Genomic DNA, 25324 nt, shown 5'->3' with positions numbered 1-25324 from the left:
CCTAGTTGTCTCCCACCACAGGACCTTGGCTCATGCCGTTCCCCGTCTGGAACAGTTACCCAAAGTGTGGTCCACAGATTCCGGTGGCCCACGCAGCACAGGCGAACTGCATGCTAGTCATGACTCAACCACAACGCGACCGAGGGGTGGGAGAGCAGGTCCTTCGCCACGGTCTGAAAAACACTTGCCCAGAATGCCACTCCCCCCACCCCACCCCACCCCCCACCCCCCGCCTGGGCTACAGTTCCTTCACCCTCTTGCCACGTTAACTTCTCAGCCTTCAGGAACAACTCAAGGGCCACCCACTTGAGAAACCACCTCGTGACATTCCAACACTCCTCCCATAAGGTCCCAGAGCACCTTGAAACCGCCCTTCCCAGACTGACCCCGGTGGGAGTCTACACTGGCCGGAGTCTCTAATTCCGCCTCTAGTGTCCCCCCCTAGACTACACTCCTTGGAAGCAGAACGGTGGTGTCCTCCCCATGCCCAGCACAGTGCCTGCTGCTTGGCTAATAACATCGGCTTAATGAATTAATGAAGGGGCAAGAAAGCCCCATGGGATTCCGGTTTCCAAGCCAGGCGCCAAAGCACCTGGGTCACTACTGTGACCTCACAGAGGCACTGCAAAAATATTTTGTTTTTGAGGGCTACACGGCAATATTCAACACGGGTCAGCTACTGTGCGTGTTACTAACACCAGTCGATCTCCAGTTTCCAAGTTAGGTTGCACTACATTCCTTGCAACGACATCGTATCTCTGCAAAGTTGAGTTTTCAGCAGGTGCTGGGATAAAACGCAAAGATGAATGTGGAACAGGAAAAAAGAGGGCAGCAGAGTGCCCAATACGACCCCAAGGTTTGGGAAGCCACGCAGGAACCCGCGGGGGCCCACACGCCATCCTCAAGAAATTGTGGTGATTTAAGAAACAAACACATCTCTCCTTTTATCCTTATGATTTTTCTTCAAATACCCAGGTGTCAGAACATAAATATGTATGAAGTGGTGTGGAGCCAACTAGTTAATAAATGAAACATAAGGGTTTTTTTTTTTTAACCTATAAGCACCACAGACCAAGAAGTTTACAACCCTCTGATCTAATTCATTTTCACAGTAACCTAACAATTACACACTATCATCCCCATTTTATAGATCTCCTGAGATCTCAAGAAACTCAAAATCCAACAGCCAGGCTCGGCTGACTCCACCACCTTTGATGGTCATGCCAGCCCTCCCCCGGGCACTTCCTCCGCATCACCTGTCCTGCCCTTCCTTAGGTACTTTATTCTCCCCACCTTCCTGCTCCAACAGAGCTGACCCAGTGAGCTGGAAGCTCCCTTCCCGGCAACGGAGGCGTCCCATCCCCTACCCCCCCCCCCCCACAGAACAGGGTGCAGCCATCTCATTAGCCCCGGACACCCCAGATCTCCGTCCTCCAGAACTCCAATTCCTCTAAGAAATCTTCCACTCCTGAGGCACCCAGGTGGCTCAGCTGAGCATCCGACATCAGCTCAGGTCATGATCTCACGGTCTGTAGGTTCGAGCCCCATGTCTGGCTTTGTGAGGACAGTGTGGACCCAACTTTAGATTCTGTCGCCCTCTCTCTCTGCCCCTCCCCACTCGAGCTCTCTCAAAATTAAACATTAAAAAAATGTTAAGACTACCGTACAACCTAGCAATTGCACCACTAGATATTTATCCAAAGGATGGAAAAATGCCAATTCGAAGGGGCACGTGCACCCAAATGTTTACAGCAGCACTGTGAACACCAGCCAATTATAGAAAGAGCCCAAATGTCCATCGACTGGATGGACATTTGATGAACAAAGAAGATGCAGTGTGTGTGTGTGTGTGTGTGTGTGTGTGTGTGTGTGTGTATAAATGGACTATTACTCAGCAATCAAAAAGAATGAAATCTTGGAGTGCCTGGGTGGCTCAGTCAGTTACGGGTCTGACTTTGGCTCAGGTCATGATCTTGTGGTTCATGGGTTCGAGCCCCACATTGGGCTTCGAGCTGATAGCCTGGAGCCTGTTTTGGATTCTGTCTCCCTCTATCTGCACCTCCCCTGATGGTACGTTGTCTCTGTCTCAAAAATAAACAAAAAATTTTAAAAAATAATGAAATCCTGCCATTTGCAGCAACATGCACGGAACTAGAATGTATTATTCTAAGCAAAAGAAGTCAGAGAAAGACAAATGTATGAGTTCACTCATATGTGGAATTTAAGAAACAAAACAGACAAACATAGGGGAAGAGACGGAAAATAAGAGAAGAACAGAGAGGGAGGCAAACCATAAGAGACTTAAATACAGAGAACAGACTGAGGGTCACTGCAGGGGTGTTGGGTGGGGAGACGGGCTAAATGGGTGATGGGCATGAAGGAGGGCACTTGTTGGGCTGAGCACTGGGTGTTATAAATAAGCGATGTATCACTGGGCTCTACTCCTGAGACCAGTATTACAAGACATGTTAACTAGCTTGGATTTAAATACTTTTGTTTTTGTTTTTAAATGTTTATTTCTTTTTGAGACAGAGAGAGACAGAGCATGAACGGGGGAGGGTCAGAGAGAGAGAGGGAGACACAGAATCTGAAACAGGCTCCAGGCTCTGAGCTGTCAGCACAGAGCCCGACGCGGGGCTTGAACTCATGGACCGCGAGATCATGACCAACTGAGCCACTCAGGCGCCCCAAATACTTTTTTTAATTAAAGAAAAAAAGAGAGAAATCTTCCACTCTTAATTTCAATATTCTGAATAGCCCGGCCAAGACTACTTACCTATCTTACCCATCTCCTTCCCTCCTATACCTTAGGCCATGACAACAGAGACGGTTTTCATGATAAAAATGGATAAATCAGCACCCAAAAATGTGTCACAGGCAAGGACTATTCCAAATTGTAGTCCCGACCCCCACATTAACACCACCTGGGAGCTTGTTTGCAATGTCAATTCTCGGGCCCCATTCAAGGCCTGCTGAATCTGAAACTCCGGGGGAGAGGTCCAGGAAGCAGGGTTTCAAGCTTCCAGGTGATTCTGATGGAGCTAAAGTCTGAGAATCACTGGCCTAAAAGCTCATCATCAAATCCCTTTCCTCCTCTTCCAGAAGACACAGCCAGAATATATTCCCCAGATTCCCTTGCAATTAGGGTGTCACCATTGAAGTTTTAATCAACAGAAGGTGAGCAAATGAGATTCAGGCTTGACCCATAAAACACACATTCTCTCTCTCTCTCTCTCTCTCTCTCTCTGTGTCTCTGTCTGTCTCTGTCTCTCCCTCTCTCTGTCTCTGTCTCTGTCTCTGTCTGTCTCTGTCTCTCTGTCTCTGTCTCTCTCTCTGTCTCTCTCTCTGTCTCTCTCTATGTCTCTCTCTATGTCTCTCTGTGTCTCTGTCTCTGTCTCTCTGTGTCTCTCTGTCTCTGTCTCACTCTCTCGCTCTGTCTCGCTCTCTCTCTGTCTCGCTCGCTCTCTGTGTCTGTCTCTCTCTGTCTCTGTGTCTCTCTGTGTGTCTCTCTCTCTGTCTCAGTGTCTGTCTCTCTGTCTCTCTGTGTCTCTGTCTCTGTGTCTGTCTCTCTCTCTGTGTGTCTGTCTCTCTGTGTCTCTCTCTCTCTGTGTCTGTCTGTCTCTGTCTCTCTCTCTGTGTCTCTCTGTCTCTCTCTCTGTGTCTGTCTCTCCGTCTGTCTCTCTCTGTCCATCTGTCTCTCTCTCTGTGTCTGTCTCTCTCTCTCTGTGTCTGTCTGTGTCTCTCTCTCTCTGTGTCTGTTTGTCTCTCTGTGTCTGTTTGTCTCTCTCTCTCTGTGTCTGTCTGTTTGTCTCTCTCTCTGTGTCTGTCTGTCTCTCTCTCCGTCTCTCTCTCTCTCCCCGTCTCTCTCTCTCTCCCTCCCTCTCTCCCCGTCTCCCTCTCTCCCCCATCCCTCACACACACTCAGGTTGGACTGGAGACAACCTGAAGGTGAACTTGGAAACCCCACAGGGACGATGGCAAAGAGGAGACGTCAGGGCCTGGGTCCCCAAATCGCCACCTCGAAGAGTCACCAGCTAAAGAACACCCACATCTGATGTTCCTTAGAACTGGTACAGGAGGGGCACCTGGGTGGCTCGGTCAGCTGAGCGTCCGACTCTTGATTTCAGCTCAGGTCATGATCTCACAGTTCATGAGTTCGAGCCCTGCTGGGGCTCCGCACTAAAGGTGCTGAGCCTGCTTGGGATTTCTTTCCCTCTCTCTCTCTCCCCCCCTCTCTCCCCCCCTTTCTCCCCCCCTCCTTCCCTCTCTCCCCCCTCTCCCTCCCTCTCTCCCCCTTCCTCATGATCTTTCTCTCAAAATAAGTAACTGAAAGAAAAAAAAAAGAGAACTAGTACATGAACGAAAAAGAAAGGTCTGTTGAACTCGGCCCTAAGATCAAGATGTGTTGCAGCAGATACCTTAGAAATTCACAAAAAAAGTCTTTATGTCTATTTTCATGTCCTACTTAAACAGGTCTTTAAAGATTTTAAGTTTATTTATTTTGAGAATGAGGGAGGCAGAGAGAGAGAGAGAGAGAGAAAGAGAATATCCCAAGCAGGCTCTGCCCTGTCAGCATAGAGCCTGACGCGGGGCTCAAACTCACGAACCATGAGACCTGAGCCGAAATCAAGACTCACGCTTAACCGGGTGAGCCACCCGGGCACCCCTAAATATTTTTAAGTCATCTCCACGCTCCACGTGGAGACCAGACCCACAACCTGGAGATCAAGAGTCACGTGTTCTGCCAACAGAGCCAGCCAGGCAGCCCCGTCCTATTTAAAATGTGTTCCTACTCCTTGCCGTGTGATGAAAACCAAACTCCTTCAGCGAGAGAGCAGGGGGGTAATTTCTGAGCTGCCGATGATCGAATGATTTAGGTGCCGACCCCGCCTTCTCCTTAGGAAGGAATGTTTTCAACTTGACCTATATTTAATGTCATTGTGACCATAGCCTCGCAGACATCGCTGCTGGCAAGTCAGAGCATGAACAGCAATGATCAGTGATCCTTCCAAGTGTCGGGAAGGAAGCATGGCTCCAGCCACAGCGCGTTGTGTCCCCACCCCACCCCCAGGCCACAGCTGCAGCATTTCCCATCAAAAAACATGCCACCTTTACTGGGGGGGGTGGGGGGTGGGAAAGGAAGGGGACCTGAATAGGCTTCAAGGCGAAGGTAGGTGCCATTGGTGGGAATGGAGAAAGGGGTTGACATCGCTCTCCTTACTGTTTCTATAAAGCCATCGATTAGGAACCCGTCTGCACTCCTCTCTCCCTAGAGGCAGCTTCCCAAATGCATCCTGTTTAAACAACTCACCGTACATTTGCAAAGACATTTTTCGGAAGCCGGTACAAAGAAACGAATTGAATGTTGCTCTTCCTTTGCCCAATAAGGATGACAGAATAAGCAAACGATGTCACATTATGCAGGATACGGGGACACATTAATGATTTTGCACAATGTGTATATCAAACTTACATCTTAATTTCAACCTGTCTCAGATGGGGGAAAAAAAAAACAATTTCCACGGCATCCTAAAATAATTTAAATGCAAATGCACAGGTTTGAATCATGTGCACTAAGGAAGGTCATCAGTAATTTACTCCCTTCCTAAAGACGGTTTAAAACTATCGTGTTTGGAGAGAGGTGATGGAATATCTTCTGGTTAAGAATTCCGTTCCTTCAGGATGGCCTCTGAAAGGTAAGTTAGCTTGTGTCATGAAAGGCAAAAGCTCTCCTTACGGCACTAAGGAGGGCAATCCGGGTCGGTCACATCCCCTGGGAGGAAAGAAATTAAATTTGGTTTCCCGCAGGGTCAATGCTCTGTCAGGTACGGCTGTTCAGAGCGGGCAGCAGTATCTGAAAGTCACCTATTTCATGCTAAATAGGAAAAGTTAGCCATAAATTCTCAACCAGGCTTCAGAAACCCAAGTGAAGTTGCTAAATAAAATCCTCACACATCCTTACAGGTCTTTCCTTCTAGAGAAATGATAAACACAACCCTAATTCCTAATTTTTTTAATTAGCGTCTTTGAGCTTTAGTACGCAACCTGACTGATGTGCAGGTGAATTTAGTTGTATAGAGAGAGAGCGAGCGTGTTTGATTCGCCGTGTTGACACGGCAAAGAATGTGCTGGGGAGAAAGAACCGGGGGGAGAAGTCCAATCCACGAAGAGCGCCACCTTAATGGCTAGGAGGCCAGCTTCCTGGGCCACTGCTGGCCAATTCCAAGGCCAGGAGCCCTGGCAAGTGACAGGCCACCTCCTCGGAAGGGCTGGGGACCAGCCCCCGCCTGCTGCTTAGGCTTCAGCCCAACCCCACCACGTTAGCCACGCCGCACAAGTGCACACACATGCTCACAGGCATTTCCACCCACATACCCGTGCACTCACACGTTCTCACACACGCACCTGCACACATGTGCTCAGATACTCGCATTCCTGCTCACGCTTACGGTCACATCCACTCTTGAACTAACTCACATGCTCACACACCATACACTTCTAACACTCAACATGTGCACACACGTTCACACTCTCCTGCACATGTTCCCACTGCCCCCCCCCCACACACACACACGCAGCAGCTCCCTTTCCTAACACTGCTTTCCAGTTCTCGCATCCCCGGGGGTCATCTGTCTACGCCGGTAGCCTCTTAATCTCCCCAACTGCCTGACAGTCTCATTAAGGTTCAACTTTAGGATCTGAAAGTTGAAAACCATCCACGTTGGGAGCAGGGAGAAACGGGGCCTGGAACCACCAGAACCACCATGGCCAGACTCCGGCCAGGCGCAGAGATGTAAGGGGAAAGGATGGGAGGCCGGCTTCGGGAAGAAGCTCGTTAATGCTGACGGGCAGAAGGTGCAACCAAATCACAAGAGAATTATAAAAAGAAAAAAAATGCAGTGAAAAAACCAAAAACAAAAACCTGCCTTTGATGAGAAACTTTGCTCGACAGGCTGGTCCTGACAAAAGCTAAATCTTTTCATCTGAATTGACGACTACCCCGGGCCCGTGACAACTGAGCCGACGCCTCTCATACCTGTGTGGTTATTTCCACTGGACTGTCAGGACTCTTCCTGCTTCCCCCAAGGCTCGGCCCCTTCTCTCCACATCGGACTCTGGGGCCAGGGCCTCGGGGCCCGCCGCCCCCATCCCCACTTAAGAGGAAGAAGGATCCAGCTCCCAGCTGACCACAGGTGGACAGGCGGTCCTTCCTGCGGAGATGGGCCTCACCCTCCTCGGGCACCCTGTCTCCTGAGAAGCACCTGACCGACCGCTGGAACTCCCCGGACACGGCAGAGTGGGGACGTCTGAGCACCGGCCTTGTCCCCACCAATGACAACAGCGACCCTGGTCTTCCGCTTAAGACGCTTTTCTGGGTTGGATCATCTCCCAACTGACTCTCTTGGAATCCCAGCCCACCCCCTGCCAACACACCAACACGGCAGAGGCAGAGACCCTCTCACAGGGGCTGGGTTTCTCCGCCTCTGGCATCCTGCCCTCCCCCACGGAGACAAGCCCCTGGAGAACTTGACCGGTGCAGGCACAGGGCTGCAAGGAGCCGAACTTCCCAGCACTCTGCACACGGAGTCCTGACATTTCGGCTGTCCTCCAATTCCCTTCTGTCTACAGCCAATCGAAAGATCACCCTTTCTGACATCTAGAATCCCATTTCTAAATGGTCCAATCCATTGTTTACAGAAAATTAAAAATGGGGGAAATCAGCAAAGCACATTCAGTCTGTGAAAGAGGAGCGGAAATGTCAAATTTGTGGATGTAGTTTCCCAAATTTACCTTAAGTCTTCCGACCATCTGTTGACCATTTTTATAGAGGCCTTCTCATCTCCAGACAGCAAGATATCAAGGTTCTCCACAAAGTCATCTCTTCCTCAAGGCTGCCAGTCACAGTCAAGAGGGTATTTGTGCATCCCCGGGGGGGGGGGTCCAAAACACCTGATCACTGTGGTCTCCTCACCAGGGAAGGAGGTCACACTCATGACCCTCAGAGTTTGTGGGCTGGGAGAGAAGATCAACGTTCCCGGATTTCTCTCATGCTAACCTGAGATGAAGCCGCGGGGTCCTAGCACCAAAACCTTCCAAGTTCAAAGACGCGACACGCGCTGGTCACCTCACTCCTACTCAAGCTTTCATGTCCGAAATCCTCTTAACTCCCGTAACTTGTGAGGACTTGTGGTGTTCCATCTCTGTGGACTCGCAACCCTCTGGGACCTTCCTGAGTGTAATCTGAAGAGCAAAGGGAACTCACACAGGAGGCTTGTCTTGGGCGGCAGCAAGATGGGTGGATGCACATGCCCACCCTCCAAATCATAAGGGTTTATAAAGAGGCCGTAACTGGGTGCAGCCACGGGTACCACACAAGTGTTCAACACCCCATCACTATCTCAAGGCTGTGTCCTCGGCGCAGCCTCGGGGAGCAGGAAAGGCAAGCAGAACCCACATTCCAAGGACAGGGGAGGGAGTGAGGAGCCTCCCAGTGCCCTGGTCCAGCTCATGGGTCAATAGATGGTCACATCTTCTTGATGAACTTCCCCAACAGTCTCCACTACCTACTACTCAAGTTATGACCAGAGATTTCCACACTGCCACAATCATGCACCAAAACACCACAAGACAGAGATTCCAACATACTCCAGAAGGTACTAAGTTGTCAGAGGGCGTTAGGGCTCATCACCAATCAGGGGACAAGTTTATCTATTACATAAGAACACGGTCAGGGCACCTGGGTGGCTCAGTTGATTAAGCATTTTACTTCGGCTCAGGTCATGATCTCGTGGTGCCTGAGTTCAAGCCCCATGTCAGGCTCTGTGCTCACAGCTCAGAGCCTGCAGCCTGCTTCAGATTCTGTATCTCCCTCTCTCTCTGTACCTCCCCTGCTTGCACTCCACCTGTTTGCACTCTCTCAAAAATAAAATAAACATTAAAAAAAAAAAAAAAAGAACTCGGTCATTATCATGGGGCACCTAGGTGGCTCAGTCAGTTAAGCATCCAACTTCGGCTCAGGTCATGATCTCATGGTTCATGAGTTCGAGCCCCATGCCAGGCTCTATGCAGACAGCTCAGAGCCCGGAGCCTGCTTCAGATTCTGCGTCTCTCTCTCTCTCTCTCTCCCTCTCTCTCTCTGCCCCTCCCCTGCTCACACTCTGTTTCTCTCTCTCAAAAATAAACATTTTAAAAAAATTTAAAAAAAAAGAACTGAGTCATTATCAAACATTCGCGCATGCAATACTACAAGTCCAATCTCAAGGGATCAGAAAAACTTAGTATGATATGGCTTGTCTATAGCAGAATCATTATGCTAGCCTTCCAACCTCTTAAAGACATAAACTGAACCATTAATAAAAATAATTTCTAATATTTACAGAGCACTTTCTACATGCCATGTATTATCACTCGTACTAACTCATCTATGCCTCCCAGCAGTCCTAGGAAATAGAGGTGATCATAACCTCTCTCTACAGATGAAAAATTTCAAGCGAAAAAAAGGTCAACAACTTGTTCAGGATCTTACAGAGAGGAAATGATGTGGCTAGGTTTTAACTCAGGCAATCTAGCTATATAGCTCATGGCTCTAAACTGTAAAGATCCTGTGTGTGGATTAAAATATAAAGACGGAAAACCAGAGGGTCAAAAAACACATAAAGCAAACAGAAATGCAAAAAGAAAATAAAACACAGTCAAATCGGGAGGCGGCAGAATCCTATCACCCAGAATTGGAAGGATATGCAGAAAACAATACATAGATTCAAAACAACATAATCACAAGTGTTATTTTAAATTTTACAAATAATTGGGGCACCTGGGTGGGTCAGTTGGTTGAGTGTCCGACTCTTGATTTCGGCTCAGTTCCTGATTCCAGGGTCGTGAAATCGAGCCCTGTGACAGGCTCTGTGCTGAACATGGGGCCTGCTTGAGATTCTCTCTCTCCCCCTCCCTCCCTCCCTTCTGCCCCTCCCCAGCTGGCACATGCATGCGTTCTAATTAATAAATAAATAAATAAGTGTAAAAGAATTTTACAAATAATTATATACCCCAGTGAAAAACAGGACTTCTTTTTAAATATGCATGGAACGTTTCCCAAAACATTGCCAAAAAAAAAAAAAAAAAAAAAAAAAGAAAAGAAAAAGAAAAATCAAGAAGTAGAAATTTTTATAGGTCACATTTTTTAACTATAATTCATAACGAAATGACTAGTATGTTAAAAACTTCAGTTTTTAAAAACTAAAAAGTTTAAATATAATTGTCACATTCTAATTTAATATACATTTAGGAGAAAAACATGGGGGAGTATTTTTAAACTATAAGGGTGCGGAGGGCCTAAGAAGCAAAACCATAAACAAAAGTGTTGACACATTTCTAAGAAGAAAAATCTCTGAAGTAAAAAATAATCCATAAATAAAACTGACAACTAATAATGTATAGTTTTAAAAAATATTGAAATGTCTTGCCTTCCAAAAAGAATGTTTCTTACAGTTTGGGCCGGCCACTTCCTACATTTCAAACAGTTAAGCGGCTTGTTAAAAATGTGGATTTCTGGGGCGCCTGGGTGGCTCAGTCAGTTAAGCGTCGGACTTCGGCTCAGGTCATGATCTCACGGTCCGTGAGTTCGAGCCCTGTGCTGATGGCTCAGAGCCTGGGGCCTGTTTTGGATTCTGTGTCTCCCTCTCTCTCTGACCCTCCTCTGCTCATGCTCTGTCTCTCTCCGTCTCAAAAATAAATAAACGTTAAAAAATTTTTTTTTTTTTAAAAATGTGGATTTCTGACTCCGACCCACACCTAGAGAATCAGAATCTTTGTGGATGAGTCATGAAGTCAGGAATGTGAATTTCAAAGTTTCCCTAATTCGTCCTGAAGTAGCAGATCCAGTGCAAAATCAGAGACAGAATGAAACCTGACAGTATTATTCACCACCCTAGTTTCTTCTCATCCGTCAGGTTTTCCCCACAATCATTCACTTGGCAAACGTCTGAGCACCCACACGCCCATACGACCTACGACCAAGCAGCATTTATTATTTAAGCGTGAGACAACCTCATTTTGTCTTAGTCTGAACGAGCCTGAGCCCAGCTCCTAAATCACAGCAACCCAGGCTGTGGATTTCTTGACTCTGTCACTTTGGAATTATTTTTGACAAAGATTTCAGGAAAAGTTACTAAACCACCCGGCATGAAACTGCTGCATGATGGGATCATCAAGCAGCATCACGTAGGGGCACGCCTGCGCAGAGGGGTCCAGGGGCCAGGTCAAATGAACCACCCCAACATTAAGAGCCGGCAGCCAGAGCAGCTGTCGCCTTGGGAGCCACCTGATAAAGCACCGGCATAAGTCAACGTTAACTCTGAACGCAAGATTTGATGCCCTGAGCTTGGATTTGATCTATGAGGAGATTCGATCTGCTTTTAAAGACTCGGTGATTTAATTCCAAAAGCAAGAACTGAGACCTGTCTAACAAGGATGAATACAGGCTTTCAGAATATTGCCTCTCGCCTTCTGAACTCCTATTAACGCTTGAGCTTCCGGTGCCTTTAGCGAAGAATTTCACTAAGGAAATTTCACTAAGGAAACTGTAAAATTTCACTTAATTTCACTAAGGAAACCGTAAAATATCAAGAGGTGCCACGAGGCACACAGTTCACGTTTCCACTCTTGCAACACAGGCAACCTACCCGGGGATCCTTACAATGGGCTGAAACTTGATTCGAGTCCCTGCTTTGTACTAATACACATCAAGTCACCTTGAACAAGATTCCGATACTCACTAAAGCCCTGGGGTGAAGATGGGTGGGCATCCTCAGCCTCACTCCCACCGAGATGTAGAGAGCTGGGCAGCTGGCCGTGGAGATCCACCAGGGGAAGCAATCTGAATCCTAAGATTCCCAGGCTCAGCTTTGCCCCCAAATACCCGAGTCAGGTCCTAAACCCCACCGTGCTTGGATGAAAGTATCTTTTATTTTTCCCTAGGGTGATGCAGCACAGAAGACAGACATGTGATTTGGTAGTAAGAGGCCTGGCTATGGCCTAGACGGGTGCTTCTCAAGCGTTAGCTCCATCAGAATCACCTGGAAGCTTGTTAAAACACAGCTTCCACTGGGTGTTGTATGGAAGCAATGACTCATGGGAATCTGCTCCCGAAGCCAAGGGCACACTATATACACTATACATTAACTGACTTGACAATAAGTCGTATTTAAAAAAAACAAAAACAAAAAAACAACAAAACCCACCAACACAGCTTCCTGGGCCCCTCTCCCAGCGTTTCTGATTCAGGTCTGGCCTGGAGCATGAGAATTTGAATTTTATTTTATTTTTTTAAGATTTTAAGTAATCTCTACACCCAACATGGGGCTCAAACCCACAACCTCAGAATCAAGGGTCGCACGCTGTACCGACAGAGCCGGCCAGGTGCCCCGAGAACTTGAATTTCTAACTCGTCCCAGGGTGAAGTTGATGCCGCTGGTAGGGCCACATGTTGAGAACCACTGGGTCTCACTTTGGTGATAAGGTACTTTTCCAAATGCAGACAGCAAATGGGACCTGATGCGGACGTTCACATTGCATTGTATCAGCAGTCTGGCTAATGGACTACAATGCCAACAAGACAGAACTTAAAACAAGAGCCTGGATTTCTTCTTTTGTCAGGGTGCCATGGAAATATTCTTTGGCAAGGACTAGCACCCGACTGTCAACACGATCAGTTATACAAGGGTTCTCTGATGTGCATACGTTCACTCATTTTATGGTTCAAGAAAAGAGAATTGGGGCGCCTGGGTGGTTCAGTCGTTTGGGTGTCCGACTTTGGCTCAAGTAGTGATCTCACAGTTCGTGAGTTCGAGCCCCGTGTCGGGCTCTGCGCTGACAACATGAAGCCTGCTTGGGATTCATTCTCTCTCTCTCTCTCTCTCTCTCTCTCTCAAAATAAATAAACTTTCAAAAAAAGTATTATGCCAAGTAAAGGACGGCAGACGCGAAAGACGATGCATTATATGATTTCATTTATATATTCAGAAAAGGTAAACTTACAGTGAGAAAAAAGCAGATGAACAGCTGAGAACAGGAGCAGAATAAACCAAAGACCAGCTAGAGGGGATTTTTTTTTTTTTCCAGTGACAGAAACGTTCTCAGGCGGGACTGTGGTGACAGTTGCACGACGATATAAATTAAAAAAAAAAAACCCAAAAACTGATTTGTACAGTTACAATGGGTGATTTTTTACGGTGTGTGAATTATAAAAGTGTTTAAAATAAAACACCTCGGTGTTCCTGGCCCTAGCCTAGACCAGGGAGGAGTGGCAGAATTACTACAGGGCACGTCGACAAGATGTGGTGATGAACAGGGTAATTCTGCACCTGAGACACAATTTAAAATTTCCAAGAGAGGTCGATGAGCAGCTGGGTGAATGGGTCTGGAGCCCGGAGGAGGTCTGAGCTGCAGCTATCAAGTTGAAATCACCTGTAAATAACTAGCAATCGAGGCCAAAGGCATGTAGGAGATTACATGAAAAGAGAATACCGGGGTGGGGGGAGAACTGGGGCAGAGAGGAATATTCTTAAAACCCAGATGAGGGTGGGGCACCTGGGTGGCTTAGTCAGTTAAGGGTTCAACTCTTGGTTTCGGCTCAGGCCATGCATGATCTTCTGGTTTGTGGGTTCCAGCCCCGTTCTGGGCTCTGCACTGACAGTGGGAGCCTGCTTGGGATTCTCGATCTCCTGCACGGGCGCTCTCTCGCTTTCTCTCTCAAAATAAATAAACTTAAAAAGGGGGGGGGGAGGGGCATCTGGGTGGCTCAGTCGGTTGAGCGTCCGACTATGGCTCAGGTCACGATCTCACAGTTCGTGGGTTCGAGCCCCGCGTCGGGCTCTGTGCTGACAGCTCGGAGCCTGGAGGCTGCTTCGGATTCTGTGCCTCCCTCTCTCTCTGCCCCTCCCCTGCTCGTGCTCTCTCTCACTCAAAAATAAACAAACATGAAAAAAAGAGTTAAAAAGAAAAAAAACCCAGATGTGGGGAAACCTAATCATAAACAGCAAAGAGAGAACACAAGGCAGAGAGCTAGGAGGAAACCAGAATCCCAGAAAGAGACGGTTTAAGAAAGGAGGCTGTGACCAACTGGGCTGAATGCTGACAAAGGTCAGTAAGAACTGAACCGTGCTATTTGTGACCATACCCGGATCCGCCTTTTTCAAAAACTCCTGCGTTGCCATGGCCCTACTTTATGGGCAAGCAGATCGGTTCTGGTCGGTGCAGCAAACACAAGCAAGAGAGGAAAAGAATTTCTCTCATCTTCCCAAGCTTTGTTGCTCAAGTTTCCCCCATGTTTCCCAACATCCACGTTCCGTGTTTACTGGGAGCAATGGAGAGATTACTGGGTTGAACCCCAGGTCTGCAACCGGGCTCAGACGCTGCCTGACTCACAGTCTGAAATCAGGGGAAGCAGACTGCTGGCTACCCAACTGCACACACATTTTCTCCTCGGTCTCAAATCAAGAGAGCTCTAACTTTTACCCTCCACCCTTCCTTTCAGCTAGGCGTGGTCACCCAACCACATTCGTTCTAGCTAGTGAGGGACAATCATAGACTAGATTCCTTCCCCTGAGCTCCTGGAAGACGGAGGTGAGGGCTAGAGTTCCAACATTCCAACTTTGGACAAACGGTCACAGCCTGGGGATGGTGAAGGAGAAAGGCAGAAAGAGCTTAGGTCTCCGAGATGTGGGGAACCTGCCCCCCAACGCCAACCCTAAAAGAGCTTCCCGCCAAACTTCTTTTATGTGACATGAAAATAAAGGCGGCATATCAGAATCACATCATGGACTGACTTGTGTCCCCCCCCCCCCCAGACTCGTATGTTGAAGCCCTATCCTCCCCCATGACTGTATTTGGAGACAACATCTCTTCCTACAAGGAAGAGATTCAAGTGAAATTAAATTAGGTTATAGAGAGTGCGGCTCTGGTCTGGGAGAATTAGTGTCTTTACTTGAAGAGACTCCAGAGAACAAGCTCCCTCTCTCTCCCTCTCCCTCTCCCTCTCCGGGTGTGTGTGCACACAGCAAGATGGTAGTCATCTACAAGCCAAAAGAAGAGGCCTCAAAATGAAACCCACCTGTTGGCACCTTGCTCTTGGACATCCAGCCTCCATAACTGAGAAATGAACTGCGGTTGAAGCCACCCAGTCCGTGGAACGTTTCAGCCTAGGACCAAAACACCTCGAGAGCCTTTTCACAGCACCCAGTCTCTGGCACGCACACACACGAAGTCAGTGAGGATCTCTGGGAGTGAAACCCAGGCGTTGGTAGTTGTCCAAGCTCCCCAGGTGGTTGCAACTGTAGCCAAATTTGAGGGCCAGGGGCTGAGTCCCCCTTGCTGCAGTTCCATTAGTCACAGCTGAACACTGTTCCCGACACATCAACCCCTTTGACGCCTCTTCCCGGCCAGTATGCGTTGTTAAAACAGGAGCATAACGCAGGGCACCGGGGTGGCTCAGTCGGTTGAGCGTCCGACTTCGGCTCAGGGCATGATCTTGCGGTTCGTGAGGTCGAGCCCCACATCAGGCCCTGTGCTGACAGCTCAGAGCCTGGAGCCTGCTTCAGATTCTCTCTCTCTGCCCCTCTCCCACTCATGCTCTCTCTCTCTCAAAAATAAACAAACACAAAAAAAGTCTTTAAAAAAACCAGGAGTATAATGCTACTACCACCAGTATTTAGCAACCCTACTAAACGCCAAATGCTAAGGATACACTGGGAAACAGGGCACAGTTTCTGCTCTCAAGAAGCTTATAGTCATGTTATCTGAAAACATACGTGAATTTGCTCTATGGGCAAAAGCATCAAGTCACGTAACTGCTAGAAGTATTTGGGTTAAACGCAATGGGGAACCCAGAAAAAGTAACATGGATGAGGAGTTACCACATCACCGTATTAAATGAAAGGCAGCAACCTATTATAATCCTAAATAGTGCTTCAGAAGTCACTCAACAATTAATCACGGAGAATAACTTAACATGAGTGCTATATCCCCTTTACACACACAGCGTTAGAAACTGTGCTTGGGGCGTCTGGGTGGCTCAGTCAGTTAACGGTCCAACTCTTGGTTTCGGCTCAGGCCGTGATCTCACGTTCTGCGAGTTCGATCCCCGCGCCAGGCTCTGTGTTGACAGAGCGGAGCCTGCCTGGGACTCTGTCTCTCACTCTCTCTCTCTGCTTCTCTCTCTCTTTCTCAAAATAAATGAGTAAATAAACTTTAAAAAAAAAAAAAGACAGAAAGACAGACAGACAGACTCAAGTCAAGTCCTTGGGCGGAGGAAGAAAAAAGAAGACTGAAGCATCCAGACTGCAACCTCAGCCCCGAGGACATCTTCCCCCACCAAGTCATGTCGCCTGGGGCAGCCAGGCAAGCACCCAAGCCTCTGTCACTCGTCTCCCACACAGAGGACAGGCAGGGCAGCTAAGCATCGCAAAGCCAGCAGAGGGTATGCGACCAAAGCAAAAGAACCAGAAAATTAGAGACGCATGTGTGCTGTAACTGGGGATGGGAGGAAAGAATGGGACAATTCACACTGGCAGCAGCAGACCTAATGGGGAAAAAAAAAAAAAAAAATCCTTAAATACCTTAAACAGCCTCTGCCAGCTACGGGAGGCTATGAGCGATTGGAATCGAAGGCAGCAGATAAAACCACCTACTGAAAATCCTGAGTTTGAAAGATAAGTTTTGTAAGAGGGCCCTTCATGGATTGGCAGAAGAACAGAACGAGGTGGAAAAATGAACTGGGGAGCCGGAAGATTAATCAAGGCACTCTCGCTGAACGCAAGAGGACCGGATTTTAAAGGTGGGGGAAAACGGATTTTAAAGGTAGGGAAAAACGTGATGCAACAGAAGTGTCAACACCCATCTCGTAGCACTTCCACAGGGGAAAAAAGAAAAAAAATACTAAAACACTGTGAAGGAGAAACGTTTAAAGAAGTAAGAACCAGGAGTTCGCCACAATTAAAGAAAGCACTAACGCTTCGGGCTGAAAGAACTCACAGAATGCCAAGAAGGTCGAATGAGACAAAGCCCCTACCTAGATCTATCACAGTAAAATTAATAATTGAAGGGAAAGAACACATCTAAAAATTTCCAGAGAGAAAAGGCAGAAAACCTGTAAGGAAAAAAATAGCAGACTGACATCAGAGTTTTCAACAGTAATACCAGATGCCGGAAGGCAACAGAATACCTTCAAACTGCAAAGGAAATGAAATCCTGCCATTTGCAGCACCGTGGATGGAACTGGAGGGTATTCTGCCGAGTGAAGTCAGTCAGTCAGAGAAGGACAGACACCGTATGTTTTCACTCATATGTGGATCTTGAGAAACTGAACAGAAGACTGTGGGGGAAGGGAAGGGGAAAAAAATAGTTACAAACAGAGACGGAGGGAGGCAAGCCATGAGACTCTTAAATACAGAGAACAAACTGAGGGGGGATGGGGGGTGGGGGAGAGGGCAAAGCGGGGGATGGGCGTTGAGGAGGGCACCTGTTGGGATGAGCTCTGGGTGTGGTGTGTAAGTGATGAACCACGGGAATCTACCCCAAAAACCAAGGGCACACTGTATACAGTGTATGTTAGCCAATTTGACAATAAATTATATTAAAAAAGAAAAGAAAGAAAAGAAGACCACAGAATATTTTCCGATTGCAAAGGAAAAAATCCTGGAATCCTTAGTTTGGTGTTCAGCTGATTTATCCTTAAATGTAATGGTGAGGGGTGTCTGGGTGGCTCAGTTGGTTAAGCATCCGACTCCTGACTTTGGCCCAGGTCATGATCTCACAGTCAGGGGATCAAGCCCTGCATCAGGCTCTGCACTGGCAGTGTGGAGCCCGCTTGGGATTCTCTCTCTGCCCCTCTCTCGCTGCCCCTCCGCCGGTCATGTGCACGCACACGTGTGCTTGTTCTCTCTCCCTCTCTCAAAATAAATAAGCGTTTTAAAAAATAATTAAAAAATTTAAAAAATAAAAAGCCCTAGCAACGTACTAAGGACTATTTTTTAAATGGTAGTTTATAAACCAACAAAGTTAAAAAGTAAAACTTCTTAAAAAAAACAAATAATTTACCATAACACCGTCCCTTCCTGTTCTTCAGCGGGCCCCTGCAAAAATCTCCATCTCTGATCTCTTGACCACTTTGACTAATTTCTCACCGGCCCGTTTTTCTACTCATCCCCTGGTCTCCCCTCATACCAAACCCGTTATTCCCCCAAGAACTCTCCTCACATATCTCCACCCCTCAGGTGGGTCCTCCAAAGAGAAATTATACAGTATAGGCAATCTGTTGGCATTTAAGGCAATTATTTTATCTCTGTTACACTAATATAGATTCTTCTTAAGTAATCTCTATGCCCAGTGTGGGGCTCAAAGTCATGACCCCAAGACCAAGAGTCTCATGCTCCACTGACTGAGCCAGCCAGGCGCCCCAACACTGGGATCGATTTTTAGATATTTATTTTACAATTTTACCATTTCCCTGATGTAATCAACTTTGGGAGTTTTTAATTTAACTCTTTTGGGTATTACAGGTAATGAGAAGGATGGCTCTCTCTTTTCTAATTGTTCCTTATTTCCTTTTCTTGCCTGTTTACATGGCATAGAATGTTCTGACGTAAGTGAGCAGGCAACCTTACATCATTCTTGTGCTAAGTGGAAACATGTCTCCGTATTTACCATTCAGGATGATACTGGTTGTGTCAGAGAGATATACTTCACTCTAATAAGGAAGTAGCCATTGCTAATTTATTAGGAATTTTTTTTAACGTTGACTCATTTTTTGAGAGACAGAGCATGAATGGGGGAGGGACAGAGAGAGAGGGAGACACAGAATCCAAAGCAGGCTCCAGGCTCTGAGCTGTCAGCCCAGAGCCCGATGTGGGGCTCGAACCCATGAATCATGAGATCATGACCTGAGCTGAAGACGGACGTTTAACTGACTAAGCCACCCAGGCGCCCCAGTAGGAATGTTAATTCAAAATAGATGTTGGTTAGGAAAGCTGGGGGAATGGTATATGAAAATGTTCTTACTATCTTTGCAACTCTTAGAAATCTAAAATTCTTTTTTTTTTAATTTTTTTAACGATTATTTATTATTATTGAGAGACAGAGAGACACAGAGCATGAGCAGGGGAGGGGTAGAGAGAGGGGGAGAACAGAATCTGAAGCAGGCTCCAGGCTCTGAGCTGTCATCACAGAGCCCGACATGGGGCTCGAACTCTCAAACTGCGAGATCATGACCTGAGCTGAAGTCAGTCGCCTAACCAACTGAGCCACCCAGGCGCCCCAATCTAAAATTATTTCAAAATCAAAGGTTAATAAAAAATAGATGTTGACTTTTGTGCAATATCTTTCGGCATCTATTGAAGTTGATCACTGAATTTTTAAATACTCTTTTAGGGGCGCCTGGGTGGCCCAATCTGTTAAGCATTCGATTATTGATTTTGGCTCAGGTCGTGATCTCATCATGGTTTGTGGGTTCGAGCCCCACATCAGGCTCCAGGCTGGCAATGCAAAGCCTGCTTGGGATTCTCTTTCTCTCTCTCTCGCTCTCTCTCAAAATAAGTAAAATAAATTTTAAATACTTTTCTAAAGGCAAAAGTCAAAACATAAAGCTTTCCTGTGGATCTCCCCACATCCATTCTCACTCACATCTAATCCATATTTCCTCTGCCTAACATAAAGATTTTTCTTAAACTGCAAACGAGGCCATCACGTACTCCTGATCAGAATCCTTAAATGGCTTCCTGTGGCATTCAACATAAAATTCAAAATCCTTAACGGGCCTAAAGACCTTGCATCACGCAGCTTGCCTCTTCTCATCTCCTCTTCCAATCCCCTCCCTGTCCCCTCTGCTACTGCCACACTGGCTAGCTTCCTGTTTCCAAGTCTCTCCTGCCTCAGGGCCTTTGCTCATGCTGTTCCCACTGCCTAGAAACCTGTTCCCTACTCTTGACCTGGCTAGTTTGTGTCCTTTCAGATCTCAGCTCTGAAGTGTCTGCCATTCAGCGAAGCCTTCCTCCCACCAATCTACACCAGGTCCCGTCACTCTGCCCTAGGGCATAGTGCTTCCCAAGTAGTCTCACAAGCCATCATGTTTGTAATTACTTGTGGGATTATTTGTTAAAACACATGCTCACTAGACTGTAAAGTCTTTGAAGGCAGGACCACAGTGGGTTTCTCCACTGCTGCCCGCTCAGAGCCTAGCACAAATGACCAGCACAAAGGCATTTAACATACATTCAAAATACCACATCACTTTGAGCAAATCACTTCACCTTTTGGTGCCTCCGTTTCCAATCTGTAAAAGGGAGCTAAGAAGACGCTGCTTCCTAGAGCTGTACTGGGGCTTGTGTGAGCTAATATACATAAAGCACTTTAGAGATGTGCCTGGCACACGGAAAGCCCTAAGAGGTTGCTTCTTGCCAGCCCTAAGGCAGTCCCCCAAGTCAGTCACCAGTGCCCTGGCACCCTGCTATGAAGTCCCAGATTCCACAGGGGAAAGCGAGGGAGACGGGCCAGCCCAACAACGCAGAAAGCTGACAGCGTGCAGGAAAATGATTCCAACTTTCCAATTCCAGGCCCTTCCTCCTTGATCCTCTCTGTATTCCAAAGATACGCCAAATACAAGAGGCCCTAGCAAAGAGCATTCCCACAGTCTTTCCCATATTTATTCCTTCAACAGATATGCTGAGCACCTACTAAGTGCCAGGCACTGTTCTAGGTGCCAGCAATGGGGGTGGGGACGTGGGACAAAAATTCCACCTTCATCCCATGGTCCCTCTACGGAGGAGAGCTGGGAAGGTAGAGGAGAAAACAATTGCTAAGATGTAGGTGCTATTATCACCCTCTTCTTAAAGACAAGGAAGGGGCGCCTGCGTGGCTCAGTTGGTTAAGGGTCCGCCTCTGGATTTCGGACCAGGTCCTGATCCCACGGTTTGTGGGTTCAAGCCCCACACATCGGGTTCTGCGCGGACATCGCAGAGCCTTCTTGGGATTCTCTCTCTCCCTCTCTCTCTCTGCCCCTGACCCGCTCACGTGTGCTCTCTCTCAAAAACAAGTAAAGAAACATTTTTAAAAAACAAATAAAGACAAGGAATCCAAGGCACCGAGAAGGTCTCCCCCTTACCAGACCCACACAACCAATCAGCAGCAAAGTGGGGAGCCTAAGCGATCTGGCCCCTAACCACTACCCTATCCCGCCTCTCTCCAAAAGGCAGGAGCAAACTAAATCTTCCACCTCAGAACAGGGGGCCTCAACTTTAAAGAATCTAAAAGCAGGGTCATAGCAAATAGGAAGGAACACCGCTCAGGAAATGTCGAACGTTCAGCCTGGAAGCCAAAGGTACGATGTTTGCGAAAACCAACGAGCTAAGCCTGTCCGGGAGTAATTTCTCCTCAAAGGATTCTGCGGGCAGCTGACGCCTGGAAGGAGGGAAGGCGAGGAGATAAAAGGGGAAACTCTGAACCTCACTCCCCAAGGCCACCGGGCTTCCCTGAGGAGAGACCGCGTATCTGGCCTTGACCGGCACCCTTAGCGTTGGCTCGTTCCCTCCCTGGTCCTTCCACACCCAGCTCTCTGTATCCACTCTAATCCACTTTTTCCCACCCAGCCTGAGCTTTATGGCTGGGCCACCTTCCGCCGGCGTCCCAGGCTGGCAGAAAGCCCAAAGCTCGGCAGAAGCGTAAGAGCCACCCCGTCAGCAGATCCCAGGGCTGCGGAGAAGAGACACAACAGGCCCAGCAATTAGCTGCAGTCACTAATGCAAGAATTGGCCAAAATGATGTATGGCCAGCACATCAGGCTGCCACAAAGGGCCCTGGAAAAGTACACACATTTCCAAAATGAAATCCACTTGCTGGCTAGCTAGCTCTCCCTGGCATTTAATAAAACCAACCCAAAAGGGTCACGCCTATAAAAAAATGCCACCCAAAACAAAATTAACATGTCACCTGTTCCTCGAACACACGCTCCAAGGGTTCCACGTAACCAGACCCGCCGTGACCACAATCCCCCATCCAAAAACAAAACTGCCTGGAGGTCGTCTGGGTCTGCCCGGGTGGCTGTGGGCTCTCTGAGGAACACAGAATCCCAAGCGCAGGACAGAGCAGGCCAACATTTCCGCACGCTCTCACTGTCCACAGACTCCCAGGGAACCTGAGCAAAAGCACTCCCACCCTGGTCTGACCTGGTGGAAACAGCTGGTGTTTTGCCACTTGAGCTCAAATAAAAGTAGAACGTCCCCGATTTTCTGGGAAGAGGGAGGGGGCAGTTAATGGACAGAATTCTGTTTTGAGGTTTTCTCCAAAGAATTTTTCTCAAAAGAGACGCAGCTACAAACATGTGTCTGCAGCTGCCACGTGAGCACAAAACAAACATCTAAGCAACCAAAGAATCAGGTAATCAAAGTATCTACCTTGCAGGACTTCTGTAAGGATCAAATACGTTGTTATTTGTAAAATGCTTAGAATGGGACCCGGCCCATAGCAAGCACAGTGCATATACATACACACATGTGTGTGTGTGTATATATATATATATATATGTGTATATATATATGTATATATATATATGTATATGTATATATATGTATATGTATATATATATATGTGTATATATATATGTATATATATATATGTAATTATTTGCCAGGTAACATAAATTAGGAAAATATTTACCAACTACTCTTCTTAAAAATCCCACCCTTGGGGTACCCGGGTGGCTCAGTCAGTTAAGCGTCTGACTTCTGCTCAGGTCATGATCTCACAGTCTGTGAGTTCGAGCCCCGCGTCGGGCTCTGTGCTGACAGCTCAGAGCCTGGAGCCTGCTTCAGATTCTGCGTCTCCCTCTGTCTCTGCCCACCCCTGCTTGCGCTCTGTCTCTGTCTCTCAAAAATGAATAAATCTTAAAAAAAATTTTTTTTTTAAATCCTACTCTTGCCTCCTACATAGCTTATTTTTTCAGAGGGATGCGTTTCTGATCTCACACTGGACACACATGAGTTTTACTTCCTATGGCTCAAGTTACATGATGACAGCAAACTTATCAATGTGCCAAAGAGCATGTGACAGTCCACAAAGAGCAGTATGTCAGAGACTGCTCATCTCAATAATAAGATAATTCCTGGGGCGCCTGGCTGGCTCAGTCAGTAGAACATGTGACTCTTGATCTCGAGGTCATGCGTTCAAGCCCCATATTGGGTGTATGGCTTACTTAATAAAAAAAATAAGAAGTTAAGGCCTAATGAGAGAGGAGAATAGAAATTAATGACTATCCATCAAATTCCAAACATCCACTATATTTTCCAAATCTGGTTTGAAATCTTGATTACACCACCTCCAAAGAAAAAAAAAAGTGTCTAAGATTCCTTTAAGCAAGGCAGTCAAATGTTGCCCACCAAGGAACTGTCACTTGATTCACTGTTCTGGCCCTTCCCAACACCTCAACAAAGGGAAAACCAGGAGAGACAGAAGAATGAAGAGACGTTTGTTGACCACTGATGGGAACAGTCTAGCCTGAATTCTGAACGCCAGTCGCGACTGTTCAACTTCAAGAGTCTACGCAGCCATGACGCGAAATGAGCTGGGGGGTGTCCCCCGAGGCTATTCTAGATCTCACAAATGGCACTCAAGACCGCATACTCGAAGATGTACGTTATGCTCAGATGCCCCATCCCTTCCGTCTGCCCTGCACATCACCTGCTGCTTCAACCTGCCAAACTAGAGCAAACAAACAATCCCTTCACAATAAGCGAGCCAAGCTGCTTCTTCTTTTTTTTTTTTTTTAATGTTTATTTTTGAGAGAGACAGACAGACAGAGCATGAGCGGCAGAGGGGCAGAGAAAGAGGGAGACGCAGAATCCGAGGCAGGCTCCAGGCTCCGAGCTGTCAGCACGGAGCTTTGATCTCCTGATGGATCGTCGTCAGCATATTCATGCTAGGTCTGTCTGTCCCTTCGAGAGATGCTTCAAATCTCCCGATGGCTGTCTGGTTACAAGAGGTTTGTAGTGGGTGGGAGGCTGAGGATTTTATCCTTTAGCTGGGAGTTAACCAGTTGCAGGCAGGTTAGGACTCTGGGTGAGCAGGCTCTGGATTTTAATTTCTTATCCAGACTCTTGCTTCTTCCCTCCTGATGCACCTCCGGAAGCAGGACTCGAACTCACGGACTGCGAGATCATGACCCGAGCCAAAGTCGGACGCTCAACCGACTGGGCCACCCAGGCGCCCCAAGGGGAACCAAAATCCTACTCATCTCTTTCCACTTGGTTCTTTGAATTTCTGAGCCTCCCCCACAGCTACCTCCTAAATTGTTTTTCATAAAATATATCTCACCCCCCACCGACTCGTATCAACCTCAGCCAGAAATAACCCCTTTCTCATCAGCTCTGCCCTGAGCAGGCTGATGGAGCTGAAACAGTGGGGACTCATTTGGGGCAGTGGCTGCCTCTGCATCTTTATTATTATTTACTGTTGTTGTTGTTGTTGTTATTGTTATCAGCTACCTATCTTTGCCACCTAACCTGGAAACCCCTTTGGGGCTGTGTCACTTGATGAGGCCTCCCTCTGGGCTTAGCGACAGCATCGCACATACAGAGGAGGCTAAGACAGGTACCCTGATGGGCCCACGGAGAAAGATCAGTAAATAAAAACTAGTCCCTTCATTGTCATCATCCTCATTTACCTATTATCACCACTGTCACAGCCAGAACATAAGGCTCTCGAAAGCCAAAACTATTCTCCATAAACAAAGACATTTTCGATGTTCAGGGAATATTTACAAGATGCCGCGCCAGGCTGGGAAAACGTTTAAAATCACCGATTTGGCATCTTGCCCAGCGTGCTTATCGCTGACCAAAGACCAGCCAGTTAGCAACATAATCAATTCCCAATCATTCAGGACCTAATTTATCGATCTAGGGACCATCCCGAACGCCCTGTCCTCTTTCCCCACTGGCCCCTCGTCCTCTCTGAGCAGGAAAGAAACGGTGAGAACCACATGTGCCAAGCGTGGCTGACCACCAGCAGACGGACCCAAGGTTCAGAAACCAAAGGGGCTATACCTGATGGTGACAACGATGTTTCTAGATCATCCGTGGCTCACAAAGAACCCACTGAAGTAAAACTTAATCTTGAAAAAGCGTCACTCAAGTCATGGAAGACAGCTTGCCTGCCAAACCCACTTCTGTAGACACTATGTCGAGAGAACTTTTGCGGCTCTGAGAAGCAGGACATTTCTCCAATCCTCCGGAGAAGCAGTGAAATTACACAGTCGGACTCTGAATTATTCATGTCACAATTTACC

General features: G+C 47.4%; 1 protein-coding gene across 4 annotated transcripts in view; it reads right to left on the bottom strand.

The window, feature by feature from the left end:
- Window positions 1-25324, bottom strand: part of OSBPL10 (oxysterol binding protein like 10) — a 310207-nt gene that overhangs the window by 199580 nt on the left and 85303 nt on the right. The gene's annotated exons all lie outside the window — the stretch shown is intronic.

Source organism: Puma concolor, chromosome C2 (assembly GCF_028749965.1).
Source record: "Puma concolor isolate L17-30 chromosome C2, mPumCon1.1.hap2, whole genome shotgun sequence".
NCBI lineage: Eukaryota > Metazoa > Chordata > Mammalia > Carnivora > Felidae > Puma > Puma concolor.
Note: the sequence above shows the minus strand (reverse complement) of the source record. Positions and strands in the feature narration are given on the sequence as shown.